The following is a 24,590-nucleotide window of genomic DNA, read 5'->3' on the forward strand; positions in this document are numbered from 1 at the left end:
TGGTACTAGGATGGGGAGAGGGTCTGATGCCCTTCAGGTCCAACTGTGAAGCATGTGCATTCCAGGGTGATGGTCTTACCTAATACTTAGCTAAAATGCAGGACTCCAGGGTGCTCCTCCTAGCCTTTTGGCAGGCACCAAACTCAGATTGTTACTGACACCTCTGTCCTCTGCTGGGATTAATGTCTTTCCCCTGCTCCTGTCACTGGTGGAGCAGTGTGCCTGTACCTCTCTACTTTAGTGCCAAATGGGCAGTTGGCTGAAGCTGAGAAGACAGCCAAGGCTGGGATATGCTCTTTTCTCCTGTCTCTGCTGGAGATCACAGCCACCACTTCAGAGTAGCTTTAGTCCCTTACGCAGTTCCTGACAGACTGCCTAGAGCTAGTCTGCATGTGTCCTTGTGGTCAGTCTTGTCTTTGTACTCAGTATCTTCATCAGTAATGCCAAGCAGCAAGTCTCAGGATTAATTTCCAGCTGGTAGTGGAGACTTGGATGGAAAACCTGTAAGGAATGCGGTTCCCTCTGATGCAATCCATGTGGAAATCTTGGCAAGAGAAGAGCTCTCCTAGATGTACACCTGTCTCAGAAGTATAATTTGCTCACACAGAGCACTGACAGGGATACTTCACAAACAGATCTTGCAGTGTTTCATAATTCTACTTCCCTTGTGGGTTGGCTGCTTAAACTGAATCAGTTCACAGCACTGCATATGTGGCTATTTAGGCTTTTCTATGAAAAGGGACAAATTATATACCATGGGGTAGTCAAGGGGCTCTCAAATTTTATTGTTCATTGTTTTTTAAAGGTGTTGTCATGGTGCCTGTGGTGTTCTGTGATGGCAACATATTGCTTTGGTTATTTTAGGAGCTTTACAAAGCGGAAGTATACAGAGAAAAAACAAATCTTGTTGAAGTATGGAAGGATGTGTATTTCTAGGATTACTGTTCTAGTTACTGTGCAAGATGACTCTGTCACAGGGAACATGCTCTGCTTAGTTTTGTTTGGTTTTTTATTCGGGTTTGGTTTGAAGTGTGCTTCCCCCTTCTTCGAAAGAAACCAGATACGGGAGTCTGAGCATCCTCCAATTCTGCTGCAACAAGTTATTAGTAAAGTGCCACCAATGCAAAAGGAAAACTCCTGGTCTGGAAATCCTAGCCCTGATGTTGATCGATTAAATGAAGCATATTCCAGGTCGGGGTGTGGGGGCAAAAAGGGTGTTTTTATGGACCAAGTTTCAGCCTCCACACACAGAAGCTGATCTTTCTGCAGAGTCTCTAGATTACTGAAGAGGGTGCTTTGGCACCCCTGAAAAGTGTCCCTCTGTCATGGTTTAACCCCAGCTGGCAACCAAGCACCACACAGCTGCTTACTCACTCCCTCTCACCCAGGGGGATGGGGAGGAGAATCAGAAAGGAACGTAAAACTCCATGGTTGAGATAAGAACAATTTAATAAGTAAAGCAAAAGCTGTGCAAGCAAAGCAAGGAATTAATTCACTACTTCCCATTGGCAGGCAGGTGTTCAGCCATCCCCAGGAAAGCAGGGCTCCATCATGCATAATGGTTACTCAGGAAGACAAACGCCATAATGCCAAACATGTCCCACTTCCTTCTTCTTCCACCAGTTTATATACTCAGCATGACATCATATGTTATGGAATACCTCTTTGGCTACTTTGGGTCAGCTGTCCTGGCTGTGTCCCCTCCCAATTCCCCGTGCCCCTCCAGCCCTCTCGCTGGCAGGGCCTGAGAAACCGAAAAGTCCTTGATTTAGTATAAATATTGCTCAGCAACAACTAAAACCATCAGTGTGCTATCAACATTGTTCTCTCACCAAATCCAAAACACAGCACTGCACTAGCCACTAAGAAGAAAATTAACTGTCCCAGCTGAAACCAGGAGAGTATCCACCCCTTATTCCATACCATTTACGTCATGCCACACTCTCCAATGCAACCTCATTAACCACCATCACCGTTCCCATCCTTTGATATAATACACAGATATCATTCCCCTAGTCTATGCACCACCCCTGTAGAAATGTCTATAAAATGTCCACAAAATGTCCATTGAGTTCATTTAGTCCATGAACACGATCTCTTATGGTGGTCACTCAGAAGAAAGGTTGTGTGTTGTATGGGGTTATCAGGCATCAAAGCCAGCTCAGGTCGGGTCACTGCTGCACTTGCACTGCTTCTTGTAAGGCTTGTCCTCCAGTGGTTCAGGTGGTTGCTGCTATAGTCATTCCTATAACATGAAACTCAAATCATGGGTTACAACAATTTAAAGGTATATCCATTACAATCTCCACCCCTGGTCCCTTCGGACCAGCCCGTAGGGTTTAACATTGCAATGAACTCCTCCCCTTACCCCTGCTCCAGCTTGGACTTATCCACAGACTGCAACCTGCTCCAAGTGGAGCCTCAGCTACGAGCCACAGTCTCTCCAGGGGTATCCCTGCTGCGGCATAGACTCATCCACAGCCACAGTCCCTTCGAGGTGCACCTGTTCCAACATGGCCTTATCCATGGGCCATCACCATGGACCTGGTCCAATGTGGCCTTACCCACAGCCACAGTCCCTTCAAAAGTAAATCAGCTCCAGCCTGGCCTTATCCCTGGCTGCCTCCAGGGCTGTACCTGCTCTGTCATGGGCTTATCCATGGCCACACACTTTTGAGGTGCTCCAGCATGACCTCACGCACAGCCACTGATGCTTCGAGGTGTGCCTTCTCCAACATGGACTTGCCTTTGGGCCACAATTCCTTCAGAGGCATACCTGCTGCGGCACAGACATAACCATGGCCATAGACACTCCAAGATATACCTGCTCAGGCATGGACTTATTCACGGCCACAGGGGCTTTGGGGTGTCCTGCTCCCATGTGGGCTCATCCACAGGTCACAGTCCCTTTGACTGGAGTTCACACTGGAGGTCCAGCCTGTCCAGTACAGCAACACAGAAATGGCAGCCATGCCCTGGCCATCTGCCAGCCCCGGCACATCGCCATTGCTGTTATCAAGATGTTCCTGGGCACAGCACAGTGAGATGATAAGCAGTACAAGCAAGAAGCAACCACTAACGAGCACTTGACTCTAATATACAGTGAGTGAGGCAAGCAAGCCCCATGGCAAGCATAGAAACCTGCCCCTTAATAGCTAGACAACAACAACAGCTATAAATTCAAACTAGCACATTCCAATCAAATCTGTTATCTCGAACTCTTCGAGCCCCAAGTTGGGCACCAAAAAGGACCGTTGTGGTTTAACCCTGGTTGCATCATGCAGCCGCTTGCTCACTCCCCCTCATCCAGAGGGATGGGAAGGAGGACGATCAGAAAGGAATGTAAAACTCCAGGGTTGAGATAAGAACAATTTAATAGGTAAAGCAAAAACCATGCATGCAAGCAAAGGAAGGAATTCATTTATGACTCCCCATGGGCAGGCAGGTGCTCAGCCATCCCCAGGAAAGCAGGGCTCTGTCACATGTAACTGTTACTCAGGAAGACAAACGCCATAATGCCAAACATGTCCCACTTCCTTCTTCTCCCAGTTTATATACTCAGCATGACATCACATGGTATGGAATACCTCTTTGGCTAGTTCAGGTCAGCTGTCCTGGCTGTGTCCCCTCCCAATTCCCTGTGCCTCTCCAACTCTCTGGCTGGCAGGGCCCAAGAAACTGAAAAGTCCTTGACTTTAGTATAAACATTACCCAGCAACAACTAAAAACATCAGCGTGTTATCAACACTGTTCTCACATCACAGCCAAAACACAGCACTGAACCAGCTACTAAGGAGAAAATTAACTCTATCCCAGCTTAAAACCAAGACATAGACTATTCATTACAATTGTGATACAGGTTATAGTGGTCACAAACTATTTTTAGATTTACACAGGGTACAACCATTACACTTATCACACTATATTTTGACATGAATCATGACTATTTATCACAATCCCCCCTTTGATTCATGTCTTAGTTTCCAATTCAATAATAGCTTTTTGTGTTGTAGTCATTCCTTATTTCTAGTTGCATAATCTGTATCACTGATAGTATTAACCAAATAAAACATTGAAATAAACAGGGGATAGGTAACAACCCCCCCCAAATATTCCCAGGAGTACAATACTCACTTTGGTAACCCAATTACATACAACAATTGGTAAGATTAAATTTCCAACAAACTCCCCTTTCCTGGGCCAACAGGTAGTCCAATGCTATACTGGAACCCAAATCACCCTCCTACTTACTGGTAACAGGAAGAAGCTAGGTTTTATTGTACCTACTATACATAACCCAACTCAATTCTTTGGCAAAGATGTAAATGCTAATTTTCCACAAATCCAAGTGTGCCTCTCCACACACATAAGAACTAGTTACTCTTTGTTATATTTTTGACAAGTTTTACAAACAGATTTTTTAGCAACTGTGGGAACTTCATATTTGACTCCCGCTTTCATCTCATGATAAAACAAGCTAGATAAAGAAAGGAGAAGATAACTAACGATGTTTTTTATCCATCCCTCTGTTTTCTCAATATAAAGTTGGAAGTATAAAGGGTGTCCACACCTTCCCACAGGATTCCAATCAGGACCCTTATCAAGAGAGGTCCGGTCAGGATCATAATGCTCTGGGTCACCGCCCCAGGGGTTGCAGCCCTCGGCAGACCTTGTCAGCTGCAGCACCAATTCCCTCAGGTCTTGCCCTCTCCAGTTTTTACCAAGGAGTGCCTTTCTTTTTAAGACTTCCAACACAAACACCAACAGAGGTCCTGGAAAATTGGGGAAAAGTGGGTTCTATCAGCTACTAAAGATAACATCGGTTCTCCTGTACTTTAAATTTATGTAAATTCATTAGAGTTTACCCTTTTACAGAAGTCAATATGAATTTCCCCAGTTCTTTTAAAGGTAAGTTTGGTATCCCCAGGTTTAGTTACGACTCTCCATTCCTTTATTGGTCCCTTTACCCTTGAAGCATGTGTCCACCCCTTTTCAGCTGCCCTTATTGCCGTTTCTGTAGTTAAAAGAACAAGAAATGGTCCTTCCCAGCGAAGGTTAAGGTTATCTTCTCTCCAGGTTTTTATCGTGAAATCTAAAGGAGTGCTCAGGGCTAAAGGACTATTAGCTCAGAGTTCCTTCATATGTTTATTCAGTTCTACGATATAATGTTGAATGGTCATATCCTCCAATTTTGGATGACCTATTGGCAACCCTTGAGTATAAGGCATCCCATATAACATTTCAAAAGGTGAGATTCCAGTTTCTGAGTTTGGCATAGTTCTGATATTTAACAGGGCCAAGGGAAGACACTTTATCCATGACATTTTTGTCTCAATCATGAGCTTTGATAATTGTTGTTTCAGAACTTTGGGGATGCCAGGGAGTGTGATAGTCCCACCAGATTCCCAAGACTAATATAATATTTTTAAGAACTTTAGATGTAAAATGGGATCCCTGATCTGAGTCTATTACTCTCACCATCCCATATCGGGGACTAATATTTTCAAGTAATTGTTTCGCTACTGAGCCGTGACTCTTGTAGTAGGAAATGCCTCAACCCAGTGAGTTAGTTGGTCAATGATCATCATACTTATATCGCCCCACCTTTGGTAATTCAGTAAAATCCACCTGTATCCTTTCAAAAGGACAGTGAATCAAAGGTCTCCTTCCTTTTGGTGTCTGTCTTATTTGTTTTTTATTAATTTTCTGACAAATCAAACAACCCTGTACTTTTTGTTTCACAATTTCAAAAATTCCTATGCACCCATAAAATTTTAGAAATTGATCCACAAGGGCTCTAGTTCCGTTTGCTGAGTTTCCCAGACTGCTGCTGCAAGCATTCTTGCTCTTATTTTTTGGTTTTCCTCATCCCTCCATACATACACTTTCTGAGCTTCCTTCAACAATTCTTGTAATTCTCGATCTTGCCAATCGTCCAACTTATCCAGCTTCTTTCTTATATCCCCCCATGATTCGGCCACAAATTGGGTATTTAGTAATGTTTCTCCGATTGGAGAGACTGGGTCCAACCCCAAATACATTTGTAAATTTTTCCTCAGTTTCTCTAACCAGTCCGTAGGGGACTCATTCTTTTCCTGTTGTTAACTAAAAACCTTATTAATATTCTGCCCCCTTGGGTAATCAATTCTCTCAAATCTGACATATTTTGTCTATCATGGGCATTTTGGTTATTCCAATTCAGGTTCTGGTTAGGCCATTTCTGTTCCCCAGGAGGACCTTGTTGATGCCTTCTTTCCCACATCTGTATCCCTGCCTGTCTAATCATAGATCTTTCTTCAGCTGTAAATAATATTCCTAAGATATATTGTATTTCTTCCCAGGTATAGGTACTAGGACCTAGGAACTGGTCTAATCGTTCAGAGACTCCCAAAGGATCATCTAACAGACGACCCATTTCCTTTTTAAAGAATCTCACATCTCCTGTATTCAAAGGTACCGATAGAAATCCAATTCCTCCTGTATCTCCTCCCATCGGTACCTCTTGGAGGGGAGCCAGAGCCACTGCTCCTTCTTTTTTATAAATTTCATCTCTTTTCTGTACTGTTTTACTCCTTGTGTGACTAGAAGGAGGAGAGAGTAGGGAAGTCGAAGGAACAGGGTCAGGAGGTAGTGGAGGATGTATTCTCTCCTGACAGCCTTCTGCGTCCTGCTTTAAATAAGGCGGGGGTAAATTGTCTAATGGCTCCCATAATAACGTGGCTGGTTTAGTTTCTCTCTCCGGTGCCTCCCTTTTTCTCTCAAAGGAAATAATGAAACCAATCTTCCCATCTCCGACCCTCTCGACAGTGCAGCATATTCACTTTCTTCCTGACTAAAGGGCTCTTTATTATTCACTTATAAATTCAATGTCTTACAAATCCAGTCATCAAAACATCCAAATATCGGCCAATATACATAATCGGATTGAATTTCCTCTCTCATCCACAGCCATACAGTAATGGACCATTTTTTCCTTAGTTTTTCCCTCTTGAGATGGCCAGTGACCCCAATGCCTGAGCATTATTCCTAAAGCACTATCCAGGGGAATAATTTTTGGGTATTCCTTTTCTTCCTTTGTTTCCTCTTCAAATCTTGACTCCTGTTGGCCCATTTTCATTAGGAATTTTGCGGCAATTCCTATCGCCCTTAGCAACCATTAAGTGTCTTGCAGGGGTTCTGCGCCCCCCCGACGATATGCGGGAGTATTACACCCTTGGTTGCCGATACCAATGTCTGCAGGGGGTTTTGGACCTACCACCCACCCGCGAATCCTAGGACTTTTACAGTGGCTTCCTATCGCCCTTAGTTACCGGTAAGAGTGTCCTGCAGGGGGCTGAACCCTTCACCCACCCACATACCCCATACGAGTCGCGATCCCACCCACGAATCCTATAGGAACCGCTTTGGTCCTTCACCGGCCAGGTCCCTCGCGGGAGTTTGGAACCGTGGTTAGAAGACCTCCACACCCGCTTCGGAACTCAAATCCTGGCTCCGAACCTAGAGTCCGTTTCCAGAATTAGGTTCCTTCTCAATCACACTCTTACACACAAGTAACCGATCCCACCCAACCGAACGGCTTCCCTTATACTCACGACTCTGTCGTCTTCGTTCGGATCTTCGTGCACCAGAATTACGGGTCCTTTATACTGCAGTTTTTCCCTAGGAGCTCCAATCCCTTTTGGTTATTGTTTCTCTTTTGTTCGTTGATCTCCGGAGACTGACCCAGACTGCTACTCCCGAGCCACAATCTGTGGGGCGCCCCTCGAGAAGTCACAGTCCAGGAAAGCACAGCGAGATCACGTCGGGGTCACTACGTTGCTATAAACGATAACAATTAAAACAATTTTATTTTGGGTTCAATCAATTTAGGTTGAGAAACAAAAAGCAAAACCAGCGCTGGGTGCGCGGAGAACTCAATTAGTTCCACCACACGCACACCCGAGTCTTAAAAGCAGCGTCTTTTATGCCCGGATCTTGACCAATCTCTTCTCGCCGGATGTTCGTCCTGCTCTTTCACCATTGGGTCGTTAGGGTACACCTTCTCCTATTGAGTTTTCTTTGGCGCGCTTTTGAGAGTTTCAGGGGGTTTGTTTCTTTGGCGGGCTTTCCCTGGCGTGCTTTCTTTGTTTTCTTTGGCGGGCTTTTCTAAGTAGCGATTGCCTCAGGGGAAAGAGGAGTTTTCTAAGAAGTGGTTACGTTGTCTTAAAGGAGAAGCACATGCGCTTATTCGTTACAATTGTGATACAGGTTATAGTGATCACAAACTATTTTAGATTTACACAGGGTACAACAATTACACTTACAACATTACATTCTATTTTTTACATGAATCATGACTATGTTTATCACATATTGAATTGTCAGTTATGTGGAATCTGTGCTGCTGGTGAGTTTAGGAAGCAGGTAACTTTAATGCTCAGCTCTTTTCAGTAGACTACCATGTTAATTTGGATATCTTTTTGGGTATTACATTTTCAGTATTCATAATCATATGTTGTAGCATACGGGGCACGGACTTTGCAAGGATGGTGAAGCAAATACCTTTATTGTTGGTTAGTTTTCTAAGTTCATACTCTGTACACCCGCTGCTAAAAGCTTTATTATTGGTCAAGCTCTACTGTCCACGTGCCCAGCCGCTGTTCAAGCTGTTTCCTTATCTTCTAAGGATGAGATCACATTCCTCCTTTGTTTCTGTCTCATCCGGGTTTCTTCTCATACTCCCTCAAAGTTATTTAACTCTGCTGCAGGATCACAGCTGCACATTATCAATGTTAAAACGGCCCATTGTCTCCATTCCCTACAATTCCCCGTTTTTGTTCTTGTTTTTTTTTTCAAAAGGTTGCTTTAACATGTTATGGACTGTTCATTCCTTTTTTTTTCTTTCTTTCTTTTTTTCCTTTCTTTCTTTTTTTCCTTCTCATCTCTTAATTACCAATTTTAGCCTTATTTTATGTGTACATTTCTACATTTCAATCAGGTTCACAAAATGTAAAACTTTTATCAGCGCATTTCATACAGAGGTCAAGGTATAGGTTTATGATTATTTTATAAGAGCATGCAATAAGCTATGGAAATTTTATGAAAATATCTTAACAGAAACTTCTAATCAAATAAATGAGCATGAGAAATTGTGTTTAACTTCTAAAATCTATATATAAGCTGTTACAAAACATTTTCTATCCTAAAAAAAAAAAAAAAGATAAAACCTACTGAAAAGTTCTTGAAATCTTACACTTGGGCAAGTGTTCCACTGTGCCTCCATTCTAAAGCATGGAAGTGGAAATTGTGTAGAACAAAGTTTTACTTTAAATAACTGTTCAACTGTTATTGCTGCTTTTCAAAGAACCTGAAAGCATTGAATGAAAACTCAGAACTAAACAAACAGCTGGACGGACACCTTTAGATTGTTACTGGAATTAAATATAGAAGTTAACTATAAAAGTTTCTCAAAATGTTCTGGTTGCTTTGTGGTTTATTTATATACATAGAGAACTGTACACAAACAGGGAAATAAAAAAGTTGAGCACTCCATTATAACTTATGAACAAAATTCAGAAGTTCATTTTATCTCAAATTGCTTGGAATTAGATTAGGTTGTAGTTGTCATCTTAACAGCTAGTTTCCATGTTTTACCCCTTAACTGAAAAACACACATGATGAAAAAGCATATTTCTAGAAACAGAAGAGTAATTGAAGAAATTCTCATGTTCACAATTGCTTTTCTAAGTCTTATTAAAGTCACCTTTGTTTTATTTTTTTTTGGTGAAGCAACCAGAGACACTTTATTGTACCGAGAAGCCCATATTTATGTCTCTGAGCCCAGATACAAATTCCAGCTGTATGTACCACCAGGCTCAGGGCAGAAACCACTCATGCAGTTACATAGCTATAGGTTACTACAAGCATGCAGACACCTTTTTGCTACTAGATAACCATGTTTATCTTACTTTCCTTCACAATACCCAGCTGTTCTCTCATCTCCTGCCAGATCAGACCTTCTCCATCTTCCTCTCATACATCTCTCTTCAGACATTCTCTATCCTCCTCTCTTTTACTTGCTAATTGTGACAAGGCAAAGGTTGTGTGTAGCTGGGTGACCATGACCTGATTTATGTTATGATCAACTAAACGCTGAATACAGGAAAAAAGGCATGGGAGATATAAGGCAAACATCAATAAGGTGGTTAAGGCAATTATAATAAATCCTGCAATACTTTTGAGCCATGGCCCAAAGTTTCCCAGCTGTGAGAAGAGACCAAAGGCATCCCGCCCCTGGCTCTGCTGCAGATCTTTGTTTAAGGCTTTTAAGTTTTGTATGCTTTTGTGAATTGATTCAGAGTGGTCACTCAGATTCATGCAACACATCCCATCAAAGTCTTCACGTCCATGTCCCTGTGCTAACAAGAAAAATCAACAGCAGCTCAGTTCTGTAGTGACGCATGACGGACAGAATTGACACCGGCTAATAAGCCAGAAAGAGCAGTGTTTGGAGCATTACTTTCTTTAGCAAGGCAGCAGCCTAACTTATTGAGTTAAGAGCATGTACTATTCCTACAGAAGAGATTAGAGAAGCAAAAATGTGTTGTGCTGCATTCCAGAACTCAGCCTGAGAGTTAGTCTGCTGTGAGTTCTGCGTTACAATCATTTGACACATGTTGGGGTTGCGATTGTGAAAGTTGCCCGTTTACAATTTTCATTGGCATTATCACAGCTAGTTGTTTTAAAAGCAACCCTTGAGCTTCCCCATGCTCGACTTGTTGTTGCAAAATATTCTGAAGCCGATCAATAAAGTTAGTATATGACTTTTTAGGACCCTGCAAGACTGTGGCAAATGACTCACTAGAGGCTTGCCCAGATTCAGGTATCCTCTGGACTGACTTAATAGCCATCTCCTTAATTTGCAAATAGTTGTCCCTGGGGAATCGGCATAATTATTTTCTCCAGCCAACTGCTCATATTTGGCTGATACAACATTGGACATGCGATACTGACGCCCAAATCCCCTTGCTTAAGTGCTTCCTGCTTGCATTCCTGCCACTGATCCCCCAGACCCCCTTTCACCCTCCCCAAAAACACAGTCATCGGGGGGGGGAGGGGGAGGTCTGGTTCCTTTTCCGGATCTATAGGACCTGGATCAAAAGGTTTATCAGTGTCAATGGAATCACTGTCCGAGTGGTCCTGTTCCTGCACTTGGTCCTGTGCTGCGAGGGCCACTGCAATCTGTGACAGGAGCTTTGGGGGCAGAGGAGGTGTGGACAGAGTTGCCATCATTGGCAGTATGTTCAGAAGAGTCGCGCTGTCAGTGGATCTTACAGCCTCCCCTGGTTCAGTGCTCGCGCTGTTGTTGGAATTTACAGCCTCCCGTGGTTTAGCACTGTCAGTAGAATTAGTCGACACTTGGCAAAGAGTAGCCAGAATTTGCCACCAAGTTGATAAATGCATTCCTGCCGCAGAGTCCCCCTCTGCAGCAGTATCATACAATCGTCTGCCGACCGCTTGCCAGGCAGGAATTTGCAAAGTGCCATCAGGTGGAAAGTCCAGCACTTTGTCATGGATCCATTCTAACAGAGTCACTAGCTGTGGACCCGTCACAGCTCATTGCTGAGCTGCAAGCAGCCGTCGCAATACGTCCAGGCTGCGCTATTGATCTCGGGATAACTTCCCTCCCATCGTTCCCAATGGCTCACTTCCTTCGTAAGTGATGGGTGCATAGAATTTTCTGTGGATCCTGGTTCAGTCGGGCTACGCCACCAGTTCAGGCTCCGTGAGCCTCTCTCCTTAAACCCCACTGTGGGGCGCCATTTTTGGCGTACGGGGCACGGACTTTGCAAGGATGGTGAAGCAAAGACCTTTATTGTTGGTTAGTTTTCTAAGTTCATACTCTGTACACGTGCCGCTAAAAGCTTTATTATTGGTCAAACTACTGTCCACGCACCCAGCCGCTGTTCACTATAGGCTACTCTCTGCTGTTCATGCTGTTTCCTTATCTTCTAGAGGTGAGATCACATTCCTCCTTTGTTTCTGTCTCATCCGGGTTGCTTCTCATACTCCCTTAAAGTTATTTAACTCTTTGCTGCAGGTTCTCAGCTGCACATCGTCAAAGCAAGGCCACAGCTGCACATTGTCAATGTCAAACAACCCACTGTCTCCGTTCCCTACAATATGTAATCAAACTAGTGACTTAATTATGGGTTTGATAATACCCAGCTTGTAAGTACTGGGTAGCAATCCCTCAGTAACAATTGGGTGTTATGTGACAGACATTCCTAAGGAAGCAGAAGCTACTTTGTAGTGTTAGCTTGAGCATAGCAATGAGGGTGGTGCTCACCCTTTTCACCAAACACCTTATTCCTGTTAATTCCTCCAGTTTTCTCTCTTGTACAGTCAAGTTAGCCAGGGAGAATTGCTAGTGCTCTCATCTGGTGCTTTCTAGAATTGCTGTAAAGAAATGTGTCTATTTGTTTGGTTCCCTCATCAGTGCTGCTAGTGTTAGTCCAAGGTGAGTAAATTACCAAAGAATAGATAATAGGTGTTTGTTCCTAGTCTCAGTTGTTTGTTTTCCATATAGATCCATTTTTAGGATTCATTGCAAGAGTGCCTAGTGATCTTACTGGACTTAATCTGCCCACAAAGGTTACATTCACACTGTGGGTAACTTGTGAGGGGGACTCCTGAACTTCATTATGGGGATATATTTGCTGCCTCCATTTCAAATCTTTGTCAGCTTTTTGTATCTTAAGGATTAAAATACTTGTGTATCAGTTATTCTTCTCCAGAATTTCATTCTCTTCCTTCATCTGAGCACTTGTTTTGTATATAGCTTGCAGCTGCAGAGTTAACAGATTAAAGTTATGATCCAGCTATATCTAGTGATGGTTTAGTGTCTTAATTTCTGCCCCTCAGATGAGAGGCACTTACTGACCTTGTGAATTAATGTCCCTCAACTGGTGCAGATGTGAAATAAAGCAGGCTTGCCCAGACCCTTCATGGAGGTCACCTGTTTTCCTTGTTTGCCAGAAACTAAGAACAAACTGGCTCTCAGTTACTGCATCTTGGCAAAGCAGCAGCATCTTTCAGCAGATGGGTGGGAGCTCTGGGATCTATTTGTGGTGGTCTAAACCCACTTTTTCAAGGTGTCTGAGGTTCTTAATTAGCTTCTGTTGCAATTGCTGCTATGACTAAATTACTGAGCTGGGGGTATAGTTCATTCCTTGGAATGCTGCAGAGGTGTGTACGATACAGGCAAAGTTGATCCTCTGGTCAGCCTATGCTGAACTCTGAACTCCTATGCTAGCTAGGCATATGCTCTGTAGCTTAAAGCTAAGTGAAACCCCCCGTGTGCGTTGCTGGCCACAGAGCCTATGGTGTGACCTCAACTTAAAATGCATTTCTGAGTGTTGTAGTGCTTTTAGTAACTTCGTTGAAAGTCTCTGAAGACAGACACCAGGAATTTGTCAGTGTTGCAGACAAGGGAGAGTGGAAAGGAGAATACAACCACATCTTGTCTGAAGGGATCTCCTGCATATGGTCTCCCTTGCCTCTGCAAGCAGGCACTTTGGTGTGTGGTGAGGATGGGCAAGGGGGCATGAGAGGAAAAGGTGAAAGACCATCAGTGTTTGGTATTGCTCTCAGGACTCCTGAGGAATTTAAAAACATAGAGGAGATACTTATTCATTGCTCAGGAAGTACTTGTGAAAGGGCTTAATCCAGAAACTTTTTCAGAGTGATCAAGTAGATATCCCTGTCATTCTTGTTTCTCCATGTTAATTTTCAAGGATCTAAATTAGGAAGTATCTTTTTGCTTATGATGCTGGGTTTCTTTATCAAAACCATGTGGTACTTGGCTAATTAGAAAAATGCCCGTAACAGAAAGGAATCTTCCAAATTAAAAATTGTCATTTTCTAACAGCCTTTCCCTCTAGTATCCTGCTGGGAGCAGTATGGTTTAAGAAAGTGCACACAGATTTAAAACAGGGTGCCAGGGTTGGCGGGCTTGAGAAAATGTGGGCTGTCTGACCCTTGCTGTACCAAAAAAAAAACCACTAAGTAAAACACTTGATTGTATACAAATTCTGATCATTAGACTGAAACTCAGAGGGTGCGTATGAACTCTTGCAACAGTGTGATGTCTCTGTAGTCCTAGATGTTGATTCTTTGACCTCAGAACAAAAATCTAGGAGTCAATATGTTGTTTTCTTAGGAACTGCTTTTCTAGATTCCCTTATTAAAAGGAAAAATTCAGGTGCTGAATCTTAAAATCTCATTAAACTTGTACTTTTTATTTGCTCATTCACCTGGTCTCTTTTTCAAGGCCTCCCACAGTCTCAGGGTATATAAATCACTGACTCGTCCAAATAATACCAAAATGGACCAACCAAAGATTAATGTGCCTTCCTCTTCTAGTACCTTGATCTTTGTAAAGTTATCTCACATGCTTGTCACTGGTTTAGGTCTGGGTACATGCATTGTCTTTTCCTTAGATGTACATGTTGAAGTCGTAACAGGTTTGTACTGTTATTTGTGACTTGTTCCATTTGTTTTAGGATGTGCTATAGACACAAATAAATGCACTGGTTTGTCTTGGGATCAATCTTACCTGTGACATCTATCAGTGCTTGTTTGTATTTTAATGTGTACACAAATGCCGGATCTTCCCCATTGCCTATGTTGTATATGATGCACAAGCTACACAAGGTGTTTTAAAATGTGAGGTGATCACAACTTGTTGCCTGAGTATAGGATGTCTTACAGTGAACTTTTAAAATGTTTTTTTCCAAATATATTTAATAAGAACCAAAGACTTGGGAGGGGAACAACAAAAAAATCAGGACTTGCTGGCTTTTGTTCTGAATCCAGGGTCTGATGTTTGTTAACAACTCTTGCAATTGCACCTGTTTAATAGAGCCTTTCTCAGCTTGCTGTTTCTGTCATGAGCTCTGCCAGAAACAGCACTGGATCCCAAACTATCACAGAAGCTGTCAACTGAAGTGGTAACAGCTCTCTCCAAATGTTACAGTGCATGTTTTTAACTGTAAGGTAAAACTGTTCAAAATTATTGATGCAGCTTGCAAATGGAACAGTGGGAAACTGCAGACAGTATGTGAAGCCAGCCTGTCTGCACATGGAGCTCAGTGTTCGGAGTTACCTTGTAAATTGTTTCCCCTCTCTGAAAAGTGATATCCCCCCCCCCCAGAAGACATTACACGTTTGGCTTTGTTTTCTGAATTGGCAAAGGATATCTTTGTTCTTAAACTGACGTCTGGAATTTGGGCTGAGTTTCAGTCTCTTATGCAGATAGAGGATGGTGCGATTGATACAAGATATCCCTTCCCAGCTGTAAGGTTAAGTTGTTCGTAAAAGCATGGAAACAGGAATACTTCACTTGCTGTGGCCTTCAATGGGCATGCATATCCATAATTAACTGAAGTACAGTATTGTATTCTGTTGATCCTTGAGGCTACCTTTGTTTTTAGAATCAGTATGATTAGTCATCAGTGTATTTACATGGTTAAGGAGCTCTAAGGTATGTGTATTACCTGTGCTAACTGTATCTGTTCTATCTCTACCCCAGTGCAGACTTAATCTGGAGTTCTCTTTAGTTTTTGCTAACTTTGGAGTTTCTTCAAATTCGGTAAGGTCCTGTTTTTATCACAGTCACTTTTCAGAGTAGAATGGATTGGTTTAACTTTGTTTTGTAATCTTTAGCACCTTCCTCTTCTTCCATTTCTTCCTAGTTCACCTTTAACAACCAGTTCAAAGCTGCTTGCCTAGTCTGAAAAATAGCAAGTCATAATAAAAAGAAAACCTGTAGTCTACTGTAGAAAGATCACTCTGTGCTTTTACCATAAACTTTAGTGGCTGAGTGGCTGCCTCAGAAGTGGAGACTCCACTCCTGCGCAGTCTGCAGAAGCTGAAATTCTCTCGCATCTGTGTTGTACGGTGGGTGTCAGCAGATCAGGAAGTGGACATGCCCTGCATCTGCAACCAGTGTGTGTGTTAAACTGATCAGTGGTGGTTTAGTCAACCAGAGAACTGGCATCTTTGACTACTACTCAATGTTATAACTAAAGATTACATTGAGGGCAAAACCAGGAGGGTGCACCAGTGACTTTCTGCTGACTTGATCCCATTTAAAGGCTTTCTCCACAGACTTTGTCTTTTGCATGTTGGGTGGATTATGAAAAAACTGTGCTATAGTAGGGCTATGAGCTAAACTAACCCTGTGCTCCAAAGGCAAAAGTTATTATAATGAGCTTTGGTCAGCAGTAATGCCAAAGGCTGGCTGCGCTCTGAGACGAGCTGGTAATGGAGTGTTTGAGCAATGGAAGCCTTGAAGGTTTGTTCCATCATGCCTTATGCTTATGTGACTGCAGATTAGTTGCTCCCAGAGCTTGTGAAACTGCTAGTCATCCCTCTTCAGATGAGATGTGAAGATGGTGTGGTGAATAACCAGTTTCCTCAGTGGTCACTCACTCTTCCCCTCATCACTCAAGATTACCAATGCACTTGTCTCTGTTTTTCTGATTGATTATGACTAGTGTGCTTTACAGCTGCCACCAGCCACCTCCATGTGCTTCCTGCTGAGATGATAGAGTGAAAGGGCCTTGTCTGCAGCCCCCCTCCACCTGGTTGGTTGTTGAATCAGCATGAGCTGTACATGCAGGGGTATAACAGGCCAGCTGGGATTTACAGCTTCAGTTGGCTGCTTTGGGCTTCTCTCACAGTGCAAGTGTGATTGTGGGACCATTACAAAAAGGTCTGGATGAGTAACTTCTAATGGGCTCTGTCACTCTTGTTCAAACTGCTGTCTCTCCATCCTCAGCCTCTTGTCCCAGCATCATACCCATCTTGCTACCCTCTACCCCTTAGGACTCAAGCATGTTCCCTGTCCTCTAACAGCTTACTAGTTCAGTTACCAGTTCTGCAAAGCCCGTGGGCATCTGTTTAAGCCCTACTGCAGTTTACTCTGGCAGTAACATGCTGAATTGGGGCCTTGCTCACCATCTCCCTATTCATTTGACTCAGCCTTGGATATCCCTGGACTGGTATCCCCATTTCATTCTGAAAGGCTTTACTCCAAATTCATTCCTGCTCCATGAAGGAGTTGATTCCTGTACTGCTGACTATTTCAATTTGGTGGCTTTTATTTATCTTGTTGTTTATTCTGGGGTTCACTGCATATGTACAAAATCCTACAGACTTTCTCAACTCCCCTGAAAGTGGTACAGGGGGGCCACCCTGTGAGGCATCAGAATTATTTGTCTATTTCCAAGGTGCACAGAAACAAGGATTTCTTACACAAATTTTAGGGAGGAAAAGTGGCTATGTACACACAAGTGGAAAGGTATCTCTGGGTAGAGTAGATGAGGGAGCAGTTCAAGAATTTTAAATAGAAAAACAGTAACTGAGGGATTTTTTGTTTGGTTGCTTTTTTTTTTTAAAAATTGCTTTAACAGGAGGTTTGTCTATGTTCTAATTAACAGAAAGTTGCAATATAAACTGGGGGGTTCTGTTCATCGATGCAAAATGTGCCTCTCAATGCAAAAGTCAGTCTGTCTGTTTGCTATGGAAGAAGTTTAACTGAAATTGATTTTATTTGTTTCTTGCTCTTATGTGTAATCATCCACACAAGAGTCCCTACTGGTCTTTCCCAAGCACCATACAGCACTATCCCAATTTAAAACCAAAACAGGAATTGCATTGAGTAGTGGAACCTGCTGAACTTCCTTGGTTTGAGGGAGACACTGGAGAGAAAAGTCCAGGTTCCATGTGTTCTAAATACAACTTTAAACCAATGCAGCTACTCTCAGATCAGCAGCACTTCCTACCTTTCCCTCCATTTAGATGGGAATTTAAAAGTAAACCCAGCAATATGTGATCCAGTTGATGTGCTTGCAGGTAGAACATGGGGTTCTTGAAATTTGAGGATTAAAATTTCTCATGTGGAAAAGTCGGTGTGGGTGCAAGAGCTTGGATCTTGGATTACAGCTTTTCTGCCAGCTTGCTAAATGCAATCAAGTACTCTGGACTTCTGAAGAAGACTGGTAGAAGAGCTGTGAAGGTGTAGGATAGAAATGATCATTTTAGGTCATCTGTGTGTTGCTTGACTACATGGACAACGTAACAGTGATTTTTACAGACTGCTTTCCATGTGTCAGTCACAAATAACTCTTAATTTGCCATTTGGAGGAAAACTGTTAATAGATACATTTCCAGATCAAATTAAGAGCCTAATTTTCCATCTTGCATTAGCTGGGTTATTGTGTTTACATGCCAGAAAGCTGTTGCTCTCTGAAAAAGCATGTTAGCGTGTAGTGGAATGAAGCTGGGTTAATTAGCATTGATAATATACAACTGTGGGTTGGCTTCAGGGGTGGCAGGTTGGCCGATGTAGATGAGGTGCAGGTGTGGCTGGTTCTGTTAAGTGGTTGAGAGCCAATGAAGAGAGGCAGCTGAAGAAGAGACAGAGAGAATAAGCCTGTCCTGGGTGAGAAGGGACAAGGAGAAGGCAGTAGAGGGATTAGCATGAAGAGTATGTTGGTATGAGGTGGTGAAAAGACTTTGTTATGGCTTTATAGCTTGGAGATTGTTGTGACATTAGTGTATGTGGTAATGGCCCATGCACTTTTTAAATATTTAAATCTGTACATTATCACCTGATTATTGTTAACCGTGCTGTGGTCTGACAAATGGGTCTTTTACTACTGCCCTGTTATATAGATAATTGTAATTAACTGTGGTTTGTTTTTTTCCACTACTTGAAGTTGTGTGGTCTGAAAATTGGTGAACAAAAAGTATTTGTGCATCTTACTATGGGTATCTCTAAATAAAATATATTTGTATAGTGTGTTGGCTTGGCTGATGGTTTTTTTAATTTGCTAATCATCCCACTGCAAGTAAATCCAGAGTAGTTTGAGAGCAAGTGGGCATGGGTTTCTCCCTGTAACGGTTCAGCCTCTGTGTTGACATGATTGATTCAAAAGAAACAGAGTGAACTGTTGTTTACCTTCACCAGTGAGTGGATTGATATTCCAAGGGCAGGTTCTCAGCTTATTACTGTTTTTCATACAGAGAACAATCCTGTTCTCTGTACAGCTGCAGTAATACTCCTTGCTTCCATAGGAAATGTATCTAATGGTGGGGTTGGGACTGTTCCACTCTCCAAAGCATCTACTTTCTGTTTTTTTTCTTCTGGTAGCTGAGGCAAGTGTTTCCTTTTAACCACTTCAATTTTCTAAGAAGGAAATACCTCTTAGAAGTGTTGGACAGCGCAGATGCCTATAGGTACAGTTAGGTATAAGGCTAAGGGTTTCAGGAAGACCTTCTGTACCAAAACTGCAACTGTAGCACTAGATCTTCCACCATATTTTCATCGCACAGGAGAGTGAGGCCTCTGTCCAGCTGTCCTATTTCCTTGCCTAGATTTGGGAAGGTTATTTTTTGGAGAGGATTTCTTCATGATTGGCCTCAACCTAAGGTGGTAGTTTCCATGGTTATTGACAAACTGCGATGTTGTATGCAAGCTATGGGAGACCATGTATCTAGCTGCACCATCTCTGCTCCCTGTAGTAGGCATTACTGATGGTTGTGGATGCTGGAAGAGGAGAGTCTAAAAGGCATATGAATACTGTCCTGGTTTCAGCTGGGACAGAGTTCATTTTCTTCTTGGTGGCTAGTGCAGTGCTGTGTTTTGGATTTGGTGTGAGAACAGTGTGGTCGGGGAGGGCTGGAGTGGCACAGGAAATTGGGAGGGGACGCAGCCAGGACAGCTGACCTGAACTAGCCAAAGGGATATTCCATACCTTGGGACATCATGCTCAGTATACAGACTGGGGGGGGGGGGGGGGGGGGGGGGGGAGTTGGCTGGGGCTGCTGATCATGGGGGGGGGGAGTTGCTGGGCTGCTGATCATTGCTCAGGGACTGGCTGGGCATCAGTCAGCAGGTGGTCGAGGGTGACTAGTTTTCTCCCTTCCCTTTGGATTTCATTCCTCTCCCCTTCTCCCTTCTTTTCATTATAATTGTTATTATTGTTCTTTTTATTTTATCTCAATTGTTAAACTGTTCTTATCTCAACCCTGGAGTTCTTAATTCCTTTCTGATTCTTCTCCCTACCCCCCTGGGTAAGGGGGGAGTAAGTGAGTGGCTGTGTGGCACTTCATTACCAGCTGAGGTTAAACCACAACAGTCCTCTTTGGTGCTCAACGTGGGGCACAAAGGGTTGAGATAACAACAGGTCTAATCAGACTGTGTTAGAACAAATTGTAGTTGGTATTCATTGGATTGGATTAATAATCATTGGCCACAATGCTGGTTTATCTGCTCTTGAAGTTGCTGCCCATGGTCTCAGGGTTGCTTTATTTACTTGCAGTATGTTTTCCCTGTTGGATTGTTTGTTTCCTTTGGGACCTGGGCTAAAGTTATCATAATGTTGCAGTATATAGGGCTGGCTTACAATATGATGGACTTGCTGGTTATGAAACTAATCTGGTCTGTGTACTAGGTGGTGGTGTCACTCCTGTGTGCCACATGGTCCCTGGGGAAGAATGCCAACAACTGTACCTTTGGCTTTGTTTTCCCAGAGAGTCGACCTATGGGTGGGGTCTACACCTCCTCCTCCTTCTCCCCAGGGCTAATTACTGAAGCATTTAGGATTTTAGGAAATTCTGAATATCTTTGGTCCATTGGAAGCACCATAGTGCAGGTCCTGACCTTATTGCTAAAAATAGTGAATGTGGTTTTCACCTCCTGGACCTGGTAGAGATTTAAGTGACCAATTGTAACTACTGTAGCCCCTATGGCAGAAACAACAGCTGCTCCAGCCCCTGCAGCTGCTCCAATCCCCAAGGCAGGTGTTGGGGCTGCTCCAGCCCCTGTGGCAGGCACTGTAGCTACCTTGGCCCCCACACCAAGTGATGCAGAAGACAAACCCGTGTCAGTATCAGTGGCCCCTATACAGAAGAAATGGAGATGGAAAGCAGCTGGTTTGGGAAAGAGGGAGGATGAAGCAGGGCCATCACAGGATCAGAATGAAGAGGGTGAAGAAGAGGTAATCTCTTGATGTCTATCTCTGAATGAACTGCGGGATATGCAGAAAGATTATGCCCGTCAATCAGGTGAACACATTGTCACCTGGTTGCTTCAATGCTGGGATAATGGAGACAATAGTTTGGAATTAGAGGTTAGGGAAGCCAAGCAGCTAGGATCACTTTCTAGGGAAGGGTACATTGATGGGGCAATTGGAACAGGGACACAAGTCCTCAGCCTCTGGAGGCGACTCCTGTCAAGCGTTAAGAAAAGGTATCCCTACAAGGAGGATACTACATGTCGCTCAGGCAAGTGGACTGCGATAGAGAAGGGTATCCGGTACTTGAGGGAATTAGCTGTGAAAGAGATGATTTATTATGATCAGGATGGTGCACAGTCACCCACAGATCCCAACAAAGTCCTATGCACATGACCCATGTGGTGGAAATTGGTACAGAGCATGCCATCAGCATATGCCAACTCATTGGTAATAATGGGTTGGAAAGACAATGCACCAACAACAGTGGAAGTGATTCACCATCTCCAGGACTACAAAGATAGTGTCTCTTCCTCCATCATCTCAGCTGTGGAGAGGCTGGTCCAGCGACTCGACAAGGATACATCCCACTCTCCACCTGTACATACCCACATCTCAGCTATCAACTGTAAACGTCCTTCTATTTGGGAGGGAGAATATAGGAGACAGATACACACCACGGGGTACCCTGTGGTTTTAACTGTGGGACTATAGAGAGGACATGAGGAGGTGGGATGGAAAACCTACCTCAGTCCTGGAGGCACGAGTGCGTGAATTAAAAGGAAAAACAATCACAAATAGGAGTCCTTCCAGGAAGGTTGCTGCTCCAGTCTCCAGAGGACAGTTTTCCAGACAGAGTATATAGGGCTGACTTGACTCTTGATCCTGTGAAAAGGAGTTCTAACCCATTCTGACAAGACATAAGGGAGCAGAACTACTCCATGCTACATCTGCTTTGCACCACTTTGTAGAAGAATGGCTGCAGAAGTGTGGCCACAGAATCCCTAAAGATCTGTACAATCCAGGCCTGGAATTAGAATAGGCCTGGAATTAGAATTGTGCTGAAGTTCTTGTGCTGAAGTTAACAAGAAAGTAGCCTTGATCTATTCTTGAATCCTGAGACCAAGTAACTTCGTTGTGCCAACAGGCCGTGGCTGTAACAAGCTGCAGCTGTTAGGGAAGACAGGTGCAAGGCCAAGGGAGATAGGGAGCGGAATGGGAATAAAGGGAGTAGCAAACCGCAAGGCTAAAACATAGCTAACGCAAATAGCTGCATGGACAGAATGCTTGTTCTAATCATGATAATTAGTGGTGTGAGAGCAGCGCGCGCTTAGGGGCTAATAACCAATTATATTTTTGCTTTGGGAACATGCTTGTGTATCGAGTCTATATAAGAAGTGTTAGAAGCTAATAAAGATGAGCAAGATGCATAACTCATATTGAGTAATTTCTTGACTCCGGCGGACCCTTCTCCCAACACCACTTGCCATTCTGGTGGGGAATCCTATGACCAGGTTTAGAGGGACCCTGCCTCCAGCCAGATAGAGGACAGGGATAACTGGGTTTACTGGACTGTGTGGATCCAATGGCCTGACACATCAGACCTACAGGAATATAAAGCTCTAGTAGATACAGGTGCACAGTGTAGTCTCATGCCATCAAGCTATGAAGGGGCAGAACCAATTATTTCTGGAGTGACAGGGGGATCGCAACAGCTAACTGTATTGGAGGCTGAAATAAGCCTGACTGGGCATGAGTGGCAAAATCATCCCATTGTGACTGACCCAGAGGCTCCATGTATCCTTGGCATAGACTATCTTAGGAGAGGGTATTTCAAGGATCCAAAAGGGTATCGGTGGGCTTTTGGTATAGCTGCCTTGGAGATAGAGGAAATTAAGCAGCTGTCTACTTTGCCTGGTCTTTCAGAAGACCCCTCTGTGGTGGGGTTACTGAAAGTTGAGGAAAAGCAGGTGCCGATTGCTACTACCACAGTGCACTGGTGGCAATACCGCACCAACTGAGATTCCCTGATTCCCATCCAGGAGCTGATTCATTGACTGGAGAACCAACGAGTGCTCAGCAGAACCCACTCACCCTTTAATAGCCCCATATGGCCAGTGTGAAAATCTAATGGAGAATGGAGACTAACAGTGAACTATTGTGGCCTGAATGAAGTCACGCCGCCATGGAGTGCTGCTGTACCAGACATGCTAGAACTTCAGTATGAACTGGAATCAAAGGCAGCCAAGTGGTATGCCACTGTTGATATTGCAAATGCATTTTTCTCGATCCCTTTGGCTGCGGAGTGCAGACCACAGTTTGCCTTCACTTGGAGGGGTGTCCAGTACACCTGGAATCGACTGCCCCAGGGGTGGAAATGTAGCCCTACCATCTGCATGGACTGATCCAGGCTGCACTAGAACAGGGTGGAGCTCTGGAACATCTGCAGTACATTGATGACATCATTGTATGGGGCAATAGAGCAGAAGAAGTTTTAGGGAAAGAGGAGAAAATAGTCCAAATCCTTCTGAAATCCGGTTTTGCCATAAAACAAAGTAAAGTCAAGGGACCTGCACAGGAGATCCAGTTTTTGGGAATAAAATGTCAAGATGGACGTTGTGAGATCCCAATGGATGTGATCAACAAAATAGCAGCTATGTCTCCACCAACTAATAAGAAAGAAACTCAGGCTTTCTTAGGTGTCATGGGCTTTTGGAGAATGCACATTCCAAACTACAATATGATTGTAAGCCCTCTTTATCATGTGACCTGAAAGAAGAATGATTTTAAATTGGTCCCTGAGCAATTACAAGCCTTTGAACAAATTAAATGAGAAATAGTTCAAGTAGTAGGTCTTGGGCTGGTTTGGACTGGGTAAGATGTGAAAAATGTGCTCTACACTGCAGCTGGGGAGAATGGCCCAACCTGGAGCCTCTGGCAGAAAGCACCAGGGGAAACAGAAGGACAACCTTTGGGCTTTTGGAGTCGGGGATATGGAGGATCTGAGGCCCGCTCTACTCCAACTGAAAAAGAGATTTTTGGCAGCTTATGAAGGGGTTCGAGCTGCTTTGGAAGTGATTGGTACTGAAGCGCAGCTCCTCTTGGTGCCCCGGTTACCAGTGCTAGGCTGAATGTTTAAAGGGAGGGTTTCCTCTACACATCACACAACTGATGCTACGTGGAGTAAGTGGGTCACGCTGATTATAGAACAAACTTGGATAGGAAATCCCAATCGTCCAGAAATCTTGGAAATTATTATGAACTGGCCAGAAGGTAAAGATTTTGGGATGTCACCAGAGGAAGAGAAGGTGACGTGCTGAAGAATCCCCATTGTATATATAATGAACTGTTGGACCACGAGAAGCAATATGCCTTGTTTACTGATGGGTCCTATTGTATTGTACGAAAGCATCGGAGGTGGAAGGCGGCTATATGGAGTCCCCTATGACAAGTTGCAGAAACTGCTGAAGGAGAAGGTGAATTGAATCAGTTTGCAGAAGTGAAAGCTATCCAGCTGGCTTTAGACGT

The sequence above is a fragment of the Falco peregrinus genome, chromosome W (genome assembly GCF_023634155.1).
Source record: "Falco peregrinus isolate bFalPer1 chromosome W, bFalPer1.pri, whole genome shotgun sequence".
Classification (NCBI taxonomy): domain Eukaryota; kingdom Metazoa; phylum Chordata; class Aves; order Falconiformes; family Falconidae; genus Falco; species Falco peregrinus.